This window comes from Centruroides vittatus, unplaced genomic scaffold, assembly GCF_030686945.1.
Source record: "Centruroides vittatus isolate TY-2023 unplaced genomic scaffold, ASM3068694v2 contig_1074, whole genome shotgun sequence".
NCBI lineage: Eukaryota > Metazoa > Arthropoda > Arachnida > Scorpiones > Buthidae > Centruroides > Centruroides vittatus.
The window spans coordinates 972,426-979,138 of NW_027120692.1; the positions used below are offsets into that span (position 1 = coordinate 972,426).

General features: G+C 34.8%; 1 non-coding gene across 1 annotated transcript; it reads right to left on the reverse strand.

Moving 5' to 3' along the window:
* Window positions 1–2,487: 2,487 nt before the first annotated feature.
* TRNAV-AAC (transfer RNA valine (anticodon AAC)) lies at window positions 2,488–2,560 on the reverse strand. The gene has a single exon. It is a non-coding gene; the product is annotated as a tRNA-Val (tRNA).
* Window positions 2,561–6,713: the final 4,153 nt, after the last annotated feature.

A 6,713-nucleotide genomic window follows, 5' to 3' on the forward strand; every position in this document is an offset into this window, starting at 1 on the left:
GATTCCTTAACAATCATTCCTTAACAAAGTTCATTTCATTGAAGAAGTTCAAGTTCTTACCGAAGAAGTTCATTTCATTATTGCCCTGAATGACGTTCAACAAACGACGTCACGTTACTTCTGAATTTTGATATAGTTTTCTGTTTATAAAATTTAGTGAACGGTCTTAAAAAATTTATATTATATTCACTTAATATTGTCCGAGTTCCGTAACAATTGTTGTTCGTAGCTACCTGAGAAAGTCTCCCGTTACACTTTCTCGAAAGCAAACGACGCTTTCTCGTGATCTATTAACCTCTGGATAGCCGATATCATCTGTGGATATCGCTAAAGACAGCCGAAAAAAGTCAGTAGTCGCCAATCCCTCCGATCCCTTCCGGAATATCGTTAGCCAGAGAGAAACGAATCCCTCCAAATAACCAAGATCATTAACTATCTGAATACACTTCATTTTGATATCGTCCGACATTGTGTCAGTTTGACCTCCATTGGATACACGCTCCTTACGGAACTTTCACAAGTGAGCAAGCTTCATTTATCAACCAGAACTTCATCAGGATATCCACTTCCACTACAAGGTATTTATTCAACTCGCTCCCGTTAATTATGTGAACTCTCTCTCTCTCCGCGAAATAATCGGAAATTAATCTTTTTTTTTGCTTTTTTTTTTTTTTTTTTTTTTTTTTTTTGCGAATTCAATCATTATTAATTGTTAATTGGAGTCTGAGTCACTTCCATATGCTGTCTCTCGATCGGCTGACATTACGAATCCGCCCGTCCGCTTACGGAACCCCTCGCGCGACTGTACGACATTAAATATCCGCCGTCTCGGCTTCCGTGTTCCACGAAACACGGTGGTGTCAGTCCTGATAGGGCACTAAAGAGATGCCGACCCTTAGGTCACAACATCATCTAAACCGTTCTGCTGTCATTTGTACTACAGGGAGATGTGCTATTTTAACACGAAAACGTCCGACTACAAATCACTCTCAACAATCATTGAGCATATATGGGGCTAGATTGAACGTCGTTTGGCCGTCTTTAACACTGGCGACAACTCTTGCCAAACTGCGCCACCAGTTGGAATGTCCAGTACATGGAACTCCAATCTGCAGAATAATATTTGCCATCTCTATGATCATTTCCACCCGAGAGTTGCAGCCTGAATTGCTAGCAGAGGAGAGTACAGAGTATTGAAACGATCTTACGAACATGCTTATGGGCTCATGCGAATCACACCGTATACTACTTATAGTGTGTGTGTAAATAAAATTTTCATCTCAGGGGACAATGAGTTTATGATGTTTTTTTTTTATTTTCCAGTAATGTATATAGGTATTATAATATTAACGTTTTAATAATCTTTCATACGAATGAAGAGAAAGCCGGGCTAAATTTTCCTGACAATTGCGTCTGGTGCATGAAATTCTGAGGTTTCGTATGGAAAATACTCATAATTACAAAAACTTTATATTGCCATTTTCTTCACGTCTAAATGATTTCTTTTACAGTAATAATAACTTCGATTTTCTCTTTAACTTCTTACAAAGTGTTCACACCACTTTTATTATCTACATTGCTCAAATCAACATATGCATTGTATACAATGCAAAATGAATATAGAACTTTGCTTTAAGCACGTATCTTTCGGCCAGGAATCTTCGATGTGTGTCCGGAGAAATCTTCACAGAGGAGAAGGTTACTTTCTTTGTTCGGGTAGCCATAAATGAAACGTAAACTTATTTTTACTGAGTGAACCTGCGAACGGAACATCACTGCATTTGCAGATTATGCAACAGAAATAAGTCATTGAACAAATGTTCTGGTTGCTGTAAATTCGACAATTGCGAATTTAGTCGAAGAAATTATTCCATGCTAGGAGCTTGTTCGCCCACTTGTTTCCAAAATTCGCTATTTTTAACATAAATTTTGTTGTATTCTCGGTGCACTGTTTTTGCTTTTTATTTCCAAACTCGAGTCTGACCTTTGCCGAAAGCGAAAGGCACAAAACACACGGTCGCTTGGTGAAAGGTTAATTACGTGTTGGCTTACCGCGAGCGTCGTTCGGGATCGTTTCAGGTTAGGAAACGAAAACGTTGGTAATTGTTAACGTGTTTTAGTAAGCAGTGGTCCCCAGTGGCGCAATTGGTTAGCGTACGGTACTTATAAGCAGTACTTGTGAGTTATGCCGGGGTTGTAAGTTCGAGCCTCACCTGGGAAACGCAAGAAGTTATTTTTTAAATTGCTTTTCGCTATTAGTTGGGCTGGGTGACCGGCTTTTGCGTATTCTTTTTGCGCTGTTCAGCTATCATTATAGCGAGAGAACGTCGATTCGGTGTCCTGTGCGCGATTCTTACAAATCGAGCGACTTTAAGAAAGCACGGAGATGTTTTGCAGGAAAACGAGGTGCGTTTCGACGTATTTGCTCAAAAATTTAAAAAGGCCGTACGGAACGCCAAGCAGAGATTCACGCAAAAACATTTATCGTGTGCCTGCCAGGGATCGAACCTGGGACCTTCCGCGTGTTAGGCGGATGTGATAACCACTACACCACAAGCACTTGCTCCAGTATATGGCAAAATCTGGTCAATAGCGTGCTCTGGATTACGTTCTCCGTTCCGACTCGGAAGCATTTCGCCCTGTCGGATTTACCTGTCACGCCGTTAAGTCAGAATTCAAGACTTGACACACGCCAAACTTTCAAATCCATCGCGTTTCAAAATTAAATTTAAACTTAGTTTGGTATCAATTGTCAGGCTCACATTGACAAGCATTATATCATATCCTATCACATAATATCTTGTTTATCAAAGTCAGAGAATACAAGTAAATCAAGAACTCATCAAAAAAAAAAAAATCATTGCTGTTCGTATAGATTGCGTGTTACCTCAAAAACAGAAGACCGTGGCTTCGACAAAATCGCAAATAAGTAATTAAACTCTATTTCTACTTTAAATTCTCACTCAATAAACCAGTGAACCCCGAATCTTACAAAAATGAACTAATTCACTATTAGGCAAAATAATTCGTGGACGAAGATGTCCAATCCTACGCTGTTAGGTTACAGACCCTTACAGCGGAAACCAAAATCAATATAGCATACAATACAAGACATTTCTTCCCTGGCAAAATCTCCCAACATCTCCTGCATCAAGACAAGACAAGACACTCTCTACATTTCATTGTTACACCTGAGAGAAGACAGGATAGTCAGATGCTGCCCAAAATGTGAGGACCAAAATTTTCCGCATTTATATAATATTTTATTTAGAAAAGCGAGAGTTTTTGTGAGTAGACATGAATTTTAAAAGCAAGTCTTTCTCAGTTTGTCGACTTGTCAAGTGATCTCTGTTAACAGTTTCCTCCTTTTATGCTTAGAATGTGAAGAATGAACTCTCATTCATATAATATACCGTTTAGAAAAGTGAGAATTCTTATGGGTAGCGTTTTCCGTTGATCAACGCAATTCCTGATGATTTATATAGCGGTCTTTTATTGAAATGAGCTGACCAGAGAACGATGAAAACTCATTAACATCCTTGGTAACAAATAAGCATGTGTCGTTCAAATTTTTCTAGATGTAATAAAAAGATTGTAATAAAGAAAAACAAAAATTTGAAAGATGCGACCATAGAATCAAAGACACCACCAACTTCTTCTGTTTCAAGGCTTCCGTTCAAGTATTTACTACTATAGAATAAAGGTTTCATAGTACTCTTTCCCGGTCACTTCTTTCACACAAATAAAAATAAAAATAAAATAATCAAGGAAGGGTTGTTCTCTTACATTGAAATAGTCTCTATATAAATAGAATCACGCTTCATAAACCCAAAAACAGCAACAACATACTGACCTCGAAAATCAAGAAAATCCGAGTAAAAAAATGAAAATACCAATCTTAAAGTTTAAGAATGTACATAAGTCACAAAAAAAAAAAAAAAAAAATTACAACAATCAGAAATCTGTTGACAGATAGTCAAGTTACACCTTTATCATTGTATCCTCCATAAGACCCAAATTCCTTCCTTAGCCTTTCATTTTCGCATAAGAATCGTTTTTTAATATTAATATTGCCAACCATTTGTTCTCAGAAATGGCTTGGACCAGAATTAACCTCTCTATCACATGGGAAGACATTGTAAGAAGGAAATCAATTTCGTCTTAACAAATCTCCAAGGAACCAATTCTCCAAATCTCTCTTATTCCACCGAGTGTCGACACAAAAAAAAAAAAAAAAAAAAAAAAAAAAAAAAATGTATTGAACCCTTTTCTATTTGACAATGATTGATAATCATTGTCAATTCGTCGGCTACTTTGTCATTTAAACAATTACAGTCACTGTAAGACCCATGGTACCGCTCAATATAATATTGCACAAACAAAAAAAAATCTATCGATATATGTATATATAAGATTCGTTCCACTACAATTCAGATTGTAATAAAAATGAAGAATATGATGAATTAATAGTTTTCTATCTAGTTTATAAGATTAAGAAAAGGACATGATTTTGCTCTTCACGTTGGATGATCAGCATAATGTGAACTCATACCAAATCAAAAAAAATCTATATAATATTCGTTCAACTACGATTAGATTCCAGCGGACTTTTTTTCGGGAGAAGCCAGTATAAAAGGAGTTCTCCAATTTCTCTTCCCAAGACGTGTTTTTGTGAAAGTGAACATCTTACTGGATAAAAATAGCGATCAAACATCAAACAACCCATCAGGAAAATCAAAGTTTCTCAACAATACGGATGAGTCCGAACAAGAAAACAAAGGGAATATTACTGTTTGCTGCTGTAAATCCATTACTGATCCTCCCTAAAGCTGAGAATGTTTTATCTTTCATCTCTGTAAGCTTGGTCTCCGTTAAAGATTGAAGTCGACTAATTCTGAGAGAACTATATTTTGTCTAAACTCTCCTTTAGGGAAGTTAGTTTTCTATTTAAAACCTCTGCAAATAAATAAAAGGAGCATTCGTATTTAAGAGACCAGAAACACTAAAGACGACTTGTCTCAAAGGAATGAAAATTTAAATGATTTCAGAATATAAATAAATATAAATGGAAAATTAGGAAGAACGGGATATAGATTGTTTCAATAACTTGACAAGTTCACACTTGACAAGTTTATCTCTAACTCAAATTCATCCAGCACCTTTCCAAACTTAGGGGAGAGCGGGGCTACAAGTTCCGTTTTTTAATCAACGTCATAATTTGTTAAGGAAACGAAATTCTAGCATAAGTATTGAGAGATTAAAATTTAGTAATATATTTTAGTAATAATAAATTTAGTAATAACTTTGCTATAAAGACAATTTTTGGGGTTGTTTTGTGTAAGATTTTTTAATAATTAATAATACAATACCTAAAGTCGGAAAGTAACGACTTACCGCGGTTCGGGGCTAGTTGTTAACAGGGTGGAGCAAATTGTTACGAGATCTATGGAAGGTGTAATATGTAAAAAAAAAATAATAATTTATTTAACTAAGTATGTATTTAAGGACTAATCAATAATATCTTATGAATAATTAGTTGTTTTTCTTAAATTTATTATAAACTAAACATTTTTACTTTTTAACATTTATAATTTTTATTTAACGTAGATCAGCGATGTACAGGCTCCCTTTCCAATGTACCGAACTTCACTGGCCTGACTAAGATGGCTGCCGTCCATGCACAAAAACGTTCGATTTCATGACGTATTTGCTAATTATATTTCTTTTTTTTTTCCTTATGGAGCTATTTCAATCGGAACAACTTACCCCGAGAACTTTTAGCCCCGCTCTCCCCTACTCGCGTCCCTCTCACTCGTTATTCCGCCAGGTTTAAAGCGCGTTAACCCGCTAAATTTCCTAGGTTAACTGGTGTCAGGAGCAAACTAATTACAGGGCATCTCTGTTACTTACAGGATATCTTCACAGATTCCTGTCCAAATTCCAAATAAATTAATTTTAGGGAAGCCATCCAACTTAGAGAGGCCGATCTAGGTCGGAGCCCAGTAAGCGGTGGACGGTTATTAATTATATAACACGATTACCACACTGGCGGATCTCACAATAATACCATATGTGTTCGCGTTTAAAAGCAGATTATTATTCAAATTTTTTTTTTTACTAATAAACGCTGCAGTTAAACTCGAGAAAACAAAATAAAAGAAGTGATGAAGCTCTCTTTCATATAAATTTAATTTTTGAGAGAAAAATCTCAACTTTAGCTCTCTCACGTACAGATTACAATATAAATATTTTCATACGGACTACGTATATTATTAATTAACAAGATATAATATTGTATAATAACGATTAAAAATATTTTTAATTGTATTAATGACCTTTCTCGTGTTTTCGCAACTTTGTATTTTAAAATAAATTCAATATTATATAAATAACATTCGAAATCTGTTACTTGTTTTAATTATTTTTAACTGAAATTGAAAAACGTATTTATATTTTTTATTAATTATTAAAGTTCAAAATTTTATATCTTAAAATATATTATAAAGTTTTTCCTTAAACAGAAGAATTGTGTTTTTAAAATATTATGTTTAATACTAATGACTTATTATTTTTAAATGATATTTTAAAAACACAATTCTTCAGTTTAAGGAAAAACTTTATAATATATTTTAAGATTAAAATTTGAACTTTTAGTGGAAAATATTTGAATTTACATAATCTGATTTCAGAAGTTCATATATAGTTAATGGGGT